Raw genomic sequence first — 16,248 nt, forward strand, 5'->3', positions numbered from 1 at the left:
CCCCAGGAGGGGAAACTCAATGCTTCCACCTTTTCTCCAGTCGCTCAAGGCGACTTTGCAAACACTTTTTATTTTTTCTGTCCAGATTACACTGGGATGTATCAGGGCATCACACCAGCCTGAATAAACAAACAAGATCCCACTCCCTATTCAATGTTCTATGCAGTTATGGTGTTCAAATAAGCTGACCATACAAGTTAAATTAGGTAGTGTGTTAACAAAAATACAAATTTTTCACCAAAGAAACATAGCTCTTCCTTTGATTTCACACAGAAGTTGGGATTTTAAAATATAGTCAATATCATCCCTTACTCTTTGGTCTAATTTACCTTAATCCTACCCAGATCAGCTTCATTCATTGCTCTAATTAAAGTCTGATCATTTTTTCAGAGTTTTTAACAGTTGTTGCATGGTGTAATGTTGACTTTCATAGCTGCAGAGCTCTAGCTCTGACTCTCAGGTGTCATACAAAAATCCAAAGTTGAGGGAATGACCAGATTGCACACATGAACTCAGCGTCTCAGAATTTAGAAAAAACAGTTACGACTCTGGAACACATGTGATTGCTGTGAGAGCTTACAATCTAGGAACCTTTACAGTAGGCCTTCACTTGATAATTTATAGTCTCAAATTCAATTCTCAAAGCTTGCACATTATACTTAGTCCATATTAGAGAAGCATTATAATATTTCTCTTTTCGTTTCTGGGTTATTTCACTCAACATGCTGTCCTCAATGTGCATCCAAATTGTTGCATGCCTCACAAGTTCATTTCTTCCTTCAGTTGCTCAATAATCTTTGTTATGTATACTCTAGAGTTCCCCGTTCTGTTACTGTGCTGATGTACCCTTAGGCCATCTCCATCCACTGCATAGCATGAACACTACTGCCACAAACATGAGTGGGCAACTTTCCATACATGTCCCCACTCAGTTCTTCCAAGTATACACCTAACCACAGGATTGCAGGATCATATGGCAACCCCACCCCTAGACTCATATGAAGCTATAACACTGCCCTCAAGAGAGGCTGCTCCATTCTTTCCTTACCAACAAAGAATAGGTATATCACTCTCTCCACATTTTATCCAGCACTTATACCTCTCTGTTTATTTTTAAATAGCTTTATTCACACATCATAGAATTCAACATAAGTGAAAAATAGTCATGCTTTCCCCACCACAACCAATATGAGGACATTTCCACTTCTGCAAAGAATTGCATCCTCCTCCATCATATCTCCTGCTTATTGACATTTAACTTTGGCATATTGTCTTTGTTACATTCAATGGAAGCATATTATAATTTTACTATTAACTAAGTCCTAGTTGGTATTGAATGAATTTCTCTCTCCTGTATACCATCCCATTTTCAACGTCTTGCAATGATGACATTCATTTTTTCTTCCTTATGGAAAACCATTCTTATATTTATAAATTTAGCCAACATTATTGTCCACCCTAGGCATTGCTAAGTTGTACCATGCCAGTTCTTATCTTCTATCTTTCCTTCTGGTGTCATACATGCTCCCAGCCCTCCTCCCTCAATCGTATTCCCACTCTGCTTGATTCTGTGTACTTACAATATGGTGCTGCCATCAGATATTATTGTGCTATTTGATTCTAGAATTGAAACTTATTCCTATTGAACTTTCTGTACTCCTTCAGCATCAATTATCCAATCTCTACCCACTTTGAATCTCCAGATAACCTATGTTCTTAATTATAATTAATGTTAATTCATATTAATGAGACCATACAACATTTGTCCTCTTCCTTTTGGCTAATTTCACAAGCAAAATGTCCTCATGAAATTTTCATCCACGTTGCTATATGCTACATGAATTTATTCTATCATACAGCTGCATAACATTCCATTGAATATATATACCATGTTTTTTAGCCACGCTCCTGTTGATAGACATTTAGGCTGTTTCCATCTCTTGGCAATCAAGAATAATGCCACTGCAAACATTAATTTGCAAATGTCCATTTGTGTCTGTCATGGTTAGGGACAGGTGTCAACTTGGCCAAGTTGTGGTACCTGTTCATCTGATTGGGCAAGCGCTGGCCTGTCTGTTGCAATGAGGACATTTCATAGGATTAGGTCATGATCACGTCAGCTATATCCACAGCTGATTCCATTTGTAATCAGCCAAAGGGGAGTGTCTTCTGCAATTAGTGATGCTAAATCCAATCATGGGAAGCCTTTTAAGGAGGACTCAGAGGAGACAGGTTGCATTCCTGCTTTGGCTGGTGAGCCTCTCCTATGGAGTTCATCCAGGCCATCCATTGGAGTCATCGGCTTCGCAGCCTACCCTGTGGATTTTGGACGCTGCGTTCCTACAGTCACGTGAGACACTTTCATAAATTTTATATTTGCAAGTATTCCCTGTTGATTCTGTTTCTCTAGACAACCCTAACTAATACATCTTGGTACCAGGAGTGGTTCTTAAAGAACAGAATTTTAAAAATGGGTTTTTATGAATGGTTTTCTACTCTGACTGGGCTCAGAGACACTAAGGACTCTGATTCTCATAATCAGAATGACACTCCCAGTCCATGGACTGAGTTGGCAAAGGAAATAGTCAAAATATCATCATTCGATTCTCCTAATGCTTCGCTTGTACGAAGCCAGACTCTGGGGGATAATGTTTTTGACACCTTTACAGAGTTTTGTAGAAATAAGAGTTATAGAGATGTTGGTTGGTTGTTGTTAGATACACTGTCTACATTAAAGGGTGAAAGGGATGGGCTTAAGGCTTCAAACAAGAAGCTTAAGTGCCGTCTGAAAGATGTAGAGGTTTCTATGAGTATCCTGAAGGAAAATTTTATTTCCTGTAGCCGTAGACTTGAGATCTCTGAAAATCAGACTCAGAATCCTATTGTTAGAGTAGCAACTTTACAACTGTCATGGTTAGGGACAGGTGTCAACTTGGCCAAGTTGTGGTACCTGTTCATCTGATTGGGCAAGTGCTTTCCTCTCTATTGCAATGAGGACATTTCATAGGATTAGGTCATGATCATGTCAGCTACATCCACAGCTGATTCCATTTGTAATCAGCCAAAGGGGAGTGTCTTCTGCAATTACTGATCCTAAATCCAATCATGGGAAGCCTTTTAAGGAGGACTCAGAGGAGACAGGTTCCATTCCTTCTTTGGCTGGTGAGCCTCTCCTGTGGAGTTCATCCAGGCCATCCATTGGAGTCATCGGCTTCACAGCCTGCCCTGTGGATTTTGGACTCTGCATTCCTACGGTCACGTGATATACTTTCATAAATTTTATATTTGCAAGTGTTCCCTGTTGATTCTGTTTCTCTAGAGAACCCTAACTAATACAACAACGTAAACTGAAATCTCAGTCTTGCATGGTGTCTGCCGTTAAAGTGAGGGCATTGATTGGAAAGGAGTGGGACCCTGAAAAATGGGATGGTGACATATGGATTGATAATGATGTTGGGGGTGAGGTTGAAACCCTAGAACATGCTGAGCCTTCCTTAGATAACCCTGTAATAGTCTGCCCTGAGGACATAGCCACCCCACCTCCAGCCTGCCTTGAGGAATTGGCCACCCAACCTCCCCCTGAAGGGATTAGCCCTAGAGTTATTAATCCTGTTTCACCAGATGAAACTGCAAATGAAAGCCTTGAAGCAAATGGCTTGGAAGATACTTCTAATTCTTTTCATGACCCACCCCCACCACCCCTCATTTCTTCTAGACCTATAACTAGACTAAAGTCCCAACAGGTCCCTAAAGGTGAGGTACAAAGTATCACACATGAGGAAGTACATTATACTCCAAAAGAACTGTGTGAGTTTTCCAATTTATATAGACAGAAATCAGGGGAATATGTGTGGCAATGGATTTTAAAAGTGTGGGATAATGGTGGGAGGAATATAAGGCTGTATCAGGCTGAATTTATTGATATGGGCCCACTAAGCAGAGATTCTGCATTCAATGTTATAGCCAGAGCAGGTCCTGAAGGCACAAGTAAGTTACATGAAGAAGTGGCACAAATGCCCATGGGTTCCACTCCTGCTGCCACATTACCTTCTCTTTCCCAGACCAGAGCTATGGCCTCTTGGGGTGTTCCTTACAGTTAATTGACTGAGGAAGAGAAAACTCGGGCCTGGTTTACAGATGGTTCAGCACGATATGCAGGTACCACCCGAAAGTGGACAGCTGCAGCATTACAACCCCTTTCTGGGGTGTCCTTGAAGGACAGTGGTGAGGGGAAATCCTCCCAGTGGGCAGAACTTCGAGCAGTGCACCTGGTTGTTCATTTTGCTTGGAAGGAAAACTGGCCAGAGGTGCGTTTGTATACTGACCCATGGCCTGTTGCTAATGGTTTGGCTGGATGGTCAGGGACTTGGAAAGACTGGGGAAGAAGTATGTGGATAGACCTTTCTGAGTGGGCTAAAAACATGAAGATATTTGTGTCCCATGTGAATGCACACCAGAGGGTGACTTCAGCAGAGGAAGATTTTAATAATCAAGTGGATAAGATGACCCGTTCTATGGATACCAGTCAGCCTGTTTCCCCAGCAACTCCTGTTATTGCCCAATGGGCTCATGAACAAAGTGTTCATGGTGGTAGGGATGGAGGTTATGCATGGGCTCAGCAACATGGACTTCCACTCACCAAGGCTGACCTGGCTACAGCCACTGCTGAGTGCCCAATCTGCCAGCAGCACAGACCCACACTCAGCCCCCGATATGGCACCATTCCCCGAGGTGACCAGCCAGCTACATGGTGGCAGGTTGATTACATTGGACCACTCCCTTCATGGAAGGGGCAGCGATTTGTTCTAACTGGAATAGACACATACTCTGGATATGGGTTTGCTTTCCCTGCACGCAATGCTTCTGCCAAAACTACTATCCGTGGGCATACAGAATGCCTTATCCATCGTCATGGTATTCCACATAGCATTGCTTCGGATCAAGGAACACACTTCACAGCAAATGAAGTGTGGGAATGGGCACATGCACATGGAATTCTCTGGTCTTACCATGTTCCCCATCATCCAGAAGCAGCTGGATTGATAGAACGGTGGAATGGCCTTTTGAAAACTCAATTACGGTGCCAACTAGGTGGCAAAAACTTGAAAGGCTGGGGTAATGTTCTACAGAAAGCTGTATATGGTCTGAATCAGCGTCCGCTGTATGGTGCTGTTTCTCCCATAGCCAGGATCCATGGGTCCAGGAACCAAAGGGTGGAAATGGGTGTGGTGCCACTCACTATTACTCCTACTGATCCACTAGGAAAATTTTTGCTTCCTGTCCCTTCTACCCTGAGTTCTGCTGGTCTACAGGTTTTAGTTCCAAAATGGGGTGTGCTTTCTCCAGGAGAAACAACAGTGATACCACTGAACTGGAAGTTAAGATTGCCACCTGGTCACTTTGGGCTACTTATGCCTCTGGATCAACACACCAAGAAGGGGATTACATTATTGTCTGGGGTAATTGACCCTGACTATCAGAAGGAAGTAGGACTGCAACTACATAATGGAGGTAAAGAAGAGTTTTCTTGGAATATAGGAGATCCCCCAGGGCGTCTATTAGTACTACCATGCCCTGTGATTAAAATCAATGGAAAACTGCAACAACACAATCCAGGCAGGACCACTAATGGCTCTGAGACTTCAGGAATGAAGGTTTGGGTCACCCCACCAGGCAAAGAACCACGGCCAGCTGAAGTGCTTGCTGAGGGGAAAGGGAACATGGAATGGGTAGTGGAAGAAGGTAGTGATAAATATGAACTTCGACCACGTGATCAGTTACAGAAACGAGGACTGTAATGCTGTTTTGTTTGTGTTATACTATTTAAGTTGTAAGATATCAAGTTTAAGAATGAATGTTGCCCAAGGATTTGCACCCTATTCTGGAGAGATTTAATGTGTTTCCAGTTATATGCTGGACAGTTGAGTATTGTTAGGTAAAAGAAAAAATGTGTGCTTATTTGTTTTCATTTGGAAATTAAGTATGGTCTAAGGTGATACATATGTATATATATATATATGTGCCAAGTTGACAGGGGGTGGACTGTCATGGTTAGGGACAGGTGTCAACTTGGCCAAGTTGTGGTACCTGTTCATCTGATTGGGCAAGCGCTGGCCTGTCTGTTGCAATGAGGACATTTCATAGGATTAGGTCATGATCACGTCAGCTACATCCACAGCTGATTCCATTTGTAATCAGCCAAAGGGGAGTGTCTTCTGCAATTAGTGATGCTAAATCCAATCATGGGAAGCCTTTTAAGGAGAACTCAGAGGAGACAGGTTGCATTCCTGCTTTGGCTGGTGAGCCTCTCCTGTGGAGTTCATCCAGACCATCCATTGGAGTCATCGGCTTCGCAGCCTGCCCTGTGGATTTTGGACTCTGCGTTTCTACAGTCACGTGAGACACTTTCATAAATTTTATATTTGCAAGTGTTCCCTGTTGATTCTGTTTCTCTAGAGAACCCTAACTAATACAGTGTCCTTGTGAAGTTTCATATAAATATGTTTCTCCAAATATGTACCTAGTAGTAAGTTTGTTGGATAATGTGACAATTCTAAATTTAACTTCCTGAGGAACCACCAAACTGATTTCTAGAGAGATTGCACCATTCCACATTCCCACCAACAATGAATAAGTGTGCCTCTTTCTCCACATTCTCTTGTGGTTTTCTGTTTTGCTTTGTTTTTTTTTTAGTGACCATTCTAGCAAATGCGGGATGATATCTCATTGTGGTTTTGATTTGAATCTCCCAATAGCAAGTGAGGTTGAGTATCTTTTAATGCTTTTCAGCCATTTATATTTCCTCTTCTGAAAAGTGTCTGTCATGTCTTCTGTCCATTTTTTAAATTGGGTTGTTTGTATTTTTTGTTGTTGAGTTGTAGAATTTCTTTATATATTCTAGATATTAAACCCTTATCTGTTAAGTGGTTTCCAAATATTGTCTTCCATTGCATAGCTCCCTTTTTACTTTACTGACAAAGTCTTTTGATGTGCAAATGTGTTCAATTTTGAGGAGATCCAATTTATTTATTTCTTCTTTCATTGCTCTTGCTTTGGGTGTAAGATCTAGGAAACCACCTTCTATCACAAGATCTTTAAGATATTTTTCCTATGTTTTCTTCTAAATTTATTATAGCCTTAGCACTAATGTTTAGGTCTTTGATTCGTTTTGAATTAATTTTTGCATAAAGTGTGAAATAGGGGTCCTTTTTCATTTTTATTTTTGTTTGGATATGAATATCCAGTTTTCCAAAGAAAACTGTTTGGAAAGTAAAGAGGCTGTTCTCTTCCAGGTCGATTGGTTTGACTGCCTTATCAATGATCAATTGTCCATAGATGATATACCACATCAATTAATAATGGCAGAAAAAACGCATGATCATCTTGATTGGTGTAGAAGTCATTTGACAATATTCAGCATCATGTCTTGATGAAAACACTTTAAAAGATATGAATTGAAGAAAATTTCCTCAATATGATAAAAGGAATATATTTTAAAAATCACAGCTAACATCATATTCAGTGGGGAAAGACTGAAAATTTCCTTCTAAGATCAGGAAAAAACAAGAATGCTCACTGCCAAAATTGTCATTCAACATCGTGTTGGAAGTTCTAGCTAGATCAATTAGACATAAAATAAATAAGTATAATGCATCCAAATTGGAAAGGAAGAAGTAACATTTTCACTATTTGCAGATTACATGAAACTATGTGTCGAAAATCCTAAAAAATTGACAGCAAATTTACTAGAGTTAATCAACAATGACAGCAAAGTGGCACTTTTCTGTGTTGAACCACTATTCCATACTTGGAATAAATCTCACTTGTCATGGTGTATAATTCTTTTAATGTGCCGCTGGATTTTATTTTCAAGTATTTTGTTGAGAATTTTCATATTAACCATTAAAGGAACTGGTCTGTAATCTTCTTTTCTTATAGGATCATTGTCTGGCTTTGGTATTAGGTAGTTGTTGGCTTCATGTAATAAGTTAGGTAGTCTTTCCTGTTCAATTTCTTTGAAGAGTTTGAGCAGAATTTGTGCTAATTATTTATTGAATGCTTGGTAGAATTTATATGTGAAGACTTCTGGTACTGGACTTTTTTTGTGGGATCTTCTTAATGTCTGATCCAATCTCTTTACTTGTGATTGGTTTGTTGAGGTCATCTATTTCTTCTTGAGTCTATGTTAGTTGTTCTTGCTTTTCTAGGAAGTTTTCCATTTCATCTTCATTGTCTAGTTTATTGTCATGTAGTTGTTCATAGTATCTTCCTGTTATCTCCTTTAATTCTGCAGGGTCAGGCTTATCTCTCTCTTCTGATTTTATTTATTTGTATGATCTCTCATTTTTTTGTCAGCCTAGCTAAGGTTCCACTGATTTTATTGATTTTCTCAAAGAATCAACTTACATTTTTGTTGATTTGTTTACTGTTTTTATGTTCTCATTTTCATTTATTTTTGTTCAATCTTTGTTGTTTCTTTCCTCTTGCTTACTTTGAGGTTAGGTTCCTGTTCTTTCAATAATTCCTCCAGGTGAATAATTAATGCCTCAATTTTCATTCTTTCTTTTTTTTAATATAGGCATTTAGGGGAATACATTTCCCTCTCAGCACCACCTTTGCTGTATCCCACAAGATTTTATATATTGTGCTTTCCTTATCATTTGCCTTGAGATATTTACTGATTTCTCTTGTAATTTCTTCCTCGACCCACTTGTTAAAGAGTGTGTTTAGCCTCCATTTATTTGTCAATTTTCCACCCTTCTATCTGTTATTGATTTTCACCTTCATTCCATTATAATCTGAGAAAGTGTCTGTATAATTTCAGTCTTTTTAAATGCATTGAGACTTGCTTTGTGTCCCAAAATGCAGTCTATCTTGGAGAATGAATGATTAGTACTTGAGAAAAATGTGTATCCTGCTGTTGTGGGGTGTAATATTGCAGGAGTGTCAAGTAAGTCAAGCTCATTTATCATCTTCTTCAGACTCTGTTTCCCAATATATCCTCTAACTAGATGTTCTTTCTATCCATTGATGAGAGTGGCAATTGAAATCTCCAACTATTATTGTAGATATGTCAACTCCTTCCTTCATTGCTCTCAGTGTGTGTCACGTGTTGGTGTGCTCTGGCTTGATGCATAAATATTTATGATTGTTATGTCTTCCTGATGAATTTTTCCTTTTATTAATATATATTGTCCTTCTTTATCACTCTTTTGCTTTGTGTTTGAAGTTTAATTTTCCAGATATTTGTTTAGCTACCTTTGCATTTTCTGATTGTTATTTGCATGAAATATCTTTTTCCATCTTTCACTTTCAATCTGTTTTTTTTTCCTTAGTTTGATAGTAAGTCTCCTTTAGACTGATTTTTAATCCATTTTGCCAGTCTATGGCTTTTGTTTGGGTAGTTTAACCCATTAAAGTTCAATATTGTTACTGCAAAGTCAGTGCTTTATTTTACCATTTTGTCTTTTGGATTTTATGTGACACATCTTATCTTTTTCCCTCTTTTTACCCTAACTAAAAGTCTTCATTTCTACAATTTTCTCAAGAACTCTCTCTCCTGTCTTTTCCTATCTGCCTGTATTGCTCCCTTCAGCATTTCTTGTAGTGCCATTCTCTTAATCACAACTCTCTCATTGATTCTCTGAAAATACTTTAAATTCTCTTTCATTTCTGAAGGACAATTTTGCTGGATATAGAATTCTTGGTTGGCAGTTTTCTCTTTCAAAGTCTTAAATATGTCACAGCACTGCCTCGCCTCCTTGGTCTCTGTTGAGAAGTCTACACATAGTCTTATTGAGCTTCCCTGGTATGTGATGGATCAATTTTCTCTTACTACTTTCAGAATGTTCTCTTTGTCTTTGATATTTGATACTCTGATTAGTTAGTGTCTTGGTGTAAGTCTATGCAGATCTATTATATTTAGAGTAAACTACAATTTTTGGGTCTGTATGTCTTTATGTCCTTCCTAAGAGATGGGAAATTTTTAGTAATTATTTACTCCATTATTCTTTCTGCCCCCTTTTTCCTTCTCTTCTCCTTCTGAGACATCCATAACATGTACATTTGTATGCTTTTTATTGTCATTTAATTTCCTGAGCCCCTGCTCATAGTTTTCCATTCTTCTCCCTATCTTTTCTTTTGTGTGAAGGATTTCAGTTACCTGTCCTTTAGTTCACTAATCCTTTCTGCCACTTGAAATCTGCTATTGTAAGTCTACATCAATCTTCTCATCTCTTTTATTGTGCTTTTCATTTCCATATGTTCTGCCATTTTCTTTCTCAAGCTTTCAAGTTCTTCTTTATGGTCATCCAATGTCATCTTTATTTCCTTCATCTCTTTTGCTATGTCTTAACTCATTGATGTGATTTTTGACTGTTTTTACACATTTGATTGAACATCAACTAGGTGTTACATCTTGTTTTATCCCATTTCAGGTGTTAGCTTGGTCCTTCACTGGGCCATTTCTTCATTTTTCCTAGTATGAATGATAATTTTTTGTTGGTTTTTTGGCATCTGATACCCTTGAATAGTTTGTTCTTTCACCTAGGATTTTCTTGTTGCTGTCTTTGTCCTCAAGTTTTTGGCATTCAGTCCAACTTAATGTTGATCTCTGTGCTAGCTTCTATTTATCCGTTCAGAATTTTTCAGCTCTTGTTTTTCTTGTTCTTTCCATGCCTAAATGGAATCTTCTTTTTTGTGTGTCTCCCTAGATATCATTAACCCCAGTCAGGTTTTCCCTGACAAGTCAGGCCCAGGTTTCAGGAGAAGGTATAATTGGTATCAAGCTTTCCTGGGGATGAACTTCATCAGGTTGTTACAGATTCCATTGAAGCTTCTAGACTCTGTACTTTTCCTGACCTTTCCAGCAGGTGGTGCTTCTCAGCCTACAGCTCCCCATTGGCATAAAGTGGTGTAATGCCTTTAAACTCTAACAAACATTGTAGCTACCAGTGTCAAGGAAGAGATAGAGGCTGAGGTAAGAGGTGGGCTTAGGGTTTATCTCCAGAGGTCTGACTTCCCTGATTGATTTAAGCTTTCCCACCCACTTTTCCTGGGGAAGATAAGCCCTTTAGGGAATTAACTCCTTCACTTGAATTGTTTCTTTGTCTCTCAGGTCTATGTTAACTCTGCTCTTGCCTGAATCAGGCCTGACTATTTAAAATGCCTGTTGCTTTCCCTAATGAGCTACTTAGAATAGTTTTAAAAATCCCTTTTCAGAGCCTGTCCCCAGCTCCCAAGTATCACTTATAAATAGCTGGAGTTGGTACTGAGCTCTATGTGATTTGGGGCACAGCTCTTTTTTTAGTATTCTGAGCTGGATCAACTTCAAAATTTTCAGTTTTTTGCTTTTATTTTTATTTTGTTTTTCATCAGCCCCACCTTCTGTCTGCCAGGAGAAACCTCAGGATTCCTTTCCTGCTTGCTTTCAGTTTATCTGTGTTTGGAGCTTGTATCCAGCAGTCCAAATTTGTTAATTAAGCTGCTATTGGAGCTTTCCTAGGCTGTCCTTTCATGTTCCCAGAAGAGACCTCTTCATTATCCACACAGGGAAGTGTTTCCAACTGAGTCTACCAGGCAGTGGAGGTGAAGCATCAGCCTCCAAATGTGGGGGCTTAATTCACAGTCTTTGCTGTGATCTTGGTCCTTCCAGCTACTCCAGACTGGTGAATGATCTGTGTCTGGTCACAGATGTCCACCAGACAAGTGTCCCAGACAATTCCCAGTTATTTAAAAACTACTCTAGAAGACAAACTAAATTCCACATCTACCTATGCCACCATCTTGTCCTGCTTCCCTTTGTTTGTATTTTTATGATTCCGTGGACCATTGAACTGGCTCTGTAGTGACTGAGTTTGTTTTATCAGGACTTACACGATCCTTGGAAATGCAGGTTTTTTTCTTTTCCTCATTCCATATGGGAATTATCCTGGGAAACCTCTTCATTATGTTCATGGAGACTTTTGATCCTCATTTACACTCCCTCATGTATATTCTGATGGCCAATCTATCTTTCATTCATCTGGGCTTTGCATCCACCACAGTTCCTAAAATGATCTTTCATCCTCTCAGTGATTGTGAAGCTATTTCTTTCCATAACTGCATGATACAGATATTCTTCAGATGTTCTTTATCCATATATGGGAGGAGTTGAGATGGTACTGCTCATAGAAATGGTATATGACAGGTACATAGCAATGTGCAAGTTTCTTCATTTTCTAACTATTATGAATCATAAAGTGTGCTGGTTTCTTGTAATTGTTGCTTGGATCAATCAGGCGATTTATGCTCTGTTTCAGTGTACTTTTGTCATAAACTTACTACCTCTCTGTGGCCCTAATAATATGGGGGGGGGCTTTTATTTTTATTTTCCTTGGGTTACAAAACTTGCATGCATGAACACTTGCCGTCTAGAATTTGTGACCACTGCCAACAGTGGCTTCAAATCTATAGGGACTTTCTTTTGCTTAATGGTGTCATATATCTTTATTCTAGTTACTGTCTGACAACATTCTTCAAATGATTTGTCCAAAACATTATTTGCTTTGTCATCACATTACTGCAGTGGTTTTGTTTTTTTTTGCTACATGCATTTTTCTCTAGATATGGCCTTTCCCAACTAAGTTGCTGGACAAATTGTTTGCCATTGTGTACTTGGTTGTCACCTCATTCTTATACCCTGCCATCTATACTTTAAGGAACCAAGATATGAAAATGCCAATGGAAAGCCTGAGTCAACAAGCCATAAGTTCTAGAGAGATGACATAATGGATTTCATTGATAAGAGCACAAGGTGAATTCCATAGACAATGAAGACTACCTTGGTCACTGTGAACACTGTGGAATGTTTAAATTTTCAATTTTGCCTGAAAAGGTTGAGCGATCTGCAAAAAAGAGATATCAAATCTAAGAGTTTCAATTCAGATTGTGTTGCAACAATTCTTATTAATCGTAAAAAATAAAGTATTGTTTATTTCTATCTAACCCACAAACTTAAATTGTGGTTCATCAGAAATGACTACATTAGCATCTCTTGAAATTGCTAAATATTTCTTATGAAATTACATGAATTCAATGGCTAAAATATGGGTTTATATAAACCATCAGACATTAAAATCAAGGAAAATATAATTTTCATCATAACTGATAGATAAATAAGAAGATGAGCACTATGTTACAAGTATCATTTTCACTCTTTGACCAATTATTACATTTCGTACAGTATTTTAGAAATAGACTCTAGTATTTTGCATTTTGCAAAATTTGGTGATATTCTACTTTTTCAACAGGACAATTCTGTTGTCCTTGCAGTCTTACTCAAAGCATTTCATTAAGTTCTCCTCAACAAGGCATTAAGGGAATGACTAGTTCACCCTAAAAAATCATGCATAATTCTAAGAGTATTTGAAGGAATTTATTTCCTAGAGAAGGTCACTCCATTTAGATTTCAAAAGTTTGTTCTTTCTGCCCCTGATCTTGATCTTAAATGGGTTCCTTAGGACAAAGATTATTCATCTTTTAGTTTAACCCTGGAAAGTGTGGTGGTCAAGGAGCACAAAGTAGAAGTTGGTTAGGTGTGTTTCTATGATTAATGTAAGGAATATTATTTGCAATGCCTCAGTTTAGTTTTAATTACTGTACGGTGCTAAAAGCTGCTTTTTAGTATTATTGATCAAGGTATTTCACTATATTTTCTCCACAAGTTGGCCATCAATATTTAATGCTTTTCATGAAATCTACAGCATTATTTACTGTCTTGTTAAAACATCTGGAATTTAATTTTGAAATTTTTCTTACTTAATTGCTAACATAATTCTTTAAAAATCAACTTTAAACTCAGAGAGAGAGTAACAATATCTAAGTGGGCTAAGACATTGCAGCAATAGCCCTTCACTCAAGAGGAGTTTATGTTTCATTCAATGACCAAGGGAAAATTTGTGAGACTATGAAAGTTAGTCTCAGTACCCAAAGCTTGGGCTGACTATTCCCAGATCTGTTCAATGGTCTTCAATCATTTTCATAAAGGGATCATGATTTCCAAATGGTTTACTACTTAGGACAGTTCATATAGATTTTGTAATCTTGGAAATTTTATATTTCAGGGCAATTAAATGTCAATCTGCATGCTTCTTTGCTCTGAAAATTGCTGTATTCTCTTCCAGTTATGAAGGATGTAAATGGAAAGCTGAAACTGAAATATGTTACCAGAATGAACCAAATTGTAATAGTTTATTGATAATATGATGCTTCTATTCAGAGTTCATTTTGCAGAATTCAACCACATGTTTATCTTCAAGAAAAATGAAAGGGCCTTGTGAATGTGGCTTATATAGAAGAGCTAGTGGGAGTAATGATATCAAGGATAACCCTTGATATAATGAGTTTAACTAGGAATAATTGTCAAATCCTTCTCCTGAAGCTTTTGGGCAAATCTATTTTTCCCCTCTCCATTGTTGGGTATTTTCCCATCTTCCCCCAAATCCAATGTTCTTTTCCCCAACTACTTCCCTTATTTCTGAAACTCCAGTGAAATCTGGTTTTGGACATTTATTTCATACAAAGATGAAATTCATAAAGTTATGGGTGTATTGAGAGTTTCTATTCCAATGAACTGATTTTAAATAGGGAAACTGAGGCCTAAGCATTTTGAATGATATACCAAACATCACACAGTGAATTTATACTAGAAGTTAAATCTCTAGACTTCCACCTCAGTGAAAAATATAAAGACTCAATGGTGTTTTTCTTTCAATAGGGTTTAAAATGTGTAAGATAAAAAGATATGTCATCTTCATGGCATTTTTGTTTCTTTGTTTCCTGGTTTGTTGTGAAGTGCATGGGCCAGGAATCAAACCTGGGTTTCCTGCATGGCAGCTGAGAATTCTACCACTGAACTACCCTTGTACCCACCTCCCCAGGAATTTTATCCCATCAATTCCCACTTCTCACTCTTACATTTTATTTGCCTATTAACTCCTACACCTCGACTGAGTATTCTTGTGGCTGTTCTTCCCTTTCATGACACAATTCCATTTCTACCTCACCTCACCGCAAAAGTTCTTGAAAAAGTAGTTGTATTTTCTCTCCTCTACATACACCTGAAATGGCTTTTACAACTCATGTCCAACACACTTTTCCAGCTCTCATCTAGAAGAAGCAACTTACAAGAATGCCCCAACAATCTTCTACATATCTAGAAAATACGTGCCCTTCCAAATACGTTCCTCCTCCTAACAGTGCTCTGTGTATTACATATTGCTATACTGGTGGTCATTATAACTGTTATCACAGATAAAACCATCACAATGCTCCCAATGACTCAGAATAAAAGCACGGAAATTGCTTTTTTTTTAATCTCCAACATCCTGTTGACAATTTTCCTGATACAAATTTAATAATGACAATTATATATTGATCATTTTCCATGTACTAGAAATTTCATATGCATCATCACATTCAATCTTCATAAAACTCTTTTGAGGTTGTGCTATCATCACTCCTTTTTCAAGCTGGAAACAACAACACTTAGAGTAGGTAAGTAACTTGCCCAAGGTCATCCAGCTTCATATTAGATAATCCCAGGACTTGAAGCTAGGCTACCCAGCACACAGCACACTTGTTAACCATGCTTGATGGGCCTCCACAAATCTTCCCTTTCCTACCTCACAACAGCAGTTTATTACCTCCTTTTTGGCTTAAAACAATAGCTTGATTTACTTCCAGCCTCTCTACATCCCAATTTTCAATGAGGCTGGAGCTATTTATTAAAAATTTTTATAACTCTTCAGAAGTTCCTCATTGACTTCATAATGAATACCAATTTTTAGTATGTATTCCAGAATGTTTTCCTATTTTATCTGCTATTAAAACTTCAGACCCTCTCCCATACAAACATCAATTTATTTTCTCACTCCACCATTGATATCCCTACTCCTTTGCCCTCTTTATCACTTTTTAAGTCTGAAGTATCTATTATTTCTTTATTTCTATTTTTCCTCCCTTATTTTATTTTGACATTACTTTTTTCCCTGCATGCTTTAATATTACTAAATGATAATGATAAATTCTATCCTCTACAAGGACATTAAGATTCCTAGTTTTTCTTTGAGAGTCCTCATAAGCTTAAACCCTCTCTTAGGCTCAATCTCGAGATCAGTGTCTTAGATTTTATGTTTTCATCAAAGCTTCTGACAGAAAATTATTTCCCTGTAAACATCCCCAGCCCGAATGTTAAATTAGTAGGGATTA

At 38.0% G+C, this 16,248-nt stretch overlaps 1 pseudogene; it reads left to right on the forward strand.

Annotated features, from left to right (window-relative positions):
• The first annotated feature begins 11,833 nt into the window (after positions 1-11,833).
• On the forward strand, positions 11,834-12,768 carry LOC143655420 (olfactory receptor 4F21-like; annotated as a pseudogene).
• Positions 12,769-16,248: the final 3,480 nt, after the last annotated feature.

The sequence above is a fragment of the Tamandua tetradactyla genome, chromosome 14, assembly GCF_023851605.1.
Source record: "Tamandua tetradactyla isolate mTamTet1 chromosome 14, mTamTet1.pri, whole genome shotgun sequence".
Taxonomy (NCBI): Eukaryota; Metazoa; Chordata; class Mammalia; order Pilosa; family Myrmecophagidae; genus Tamandua; species Tamandua tetradactyla.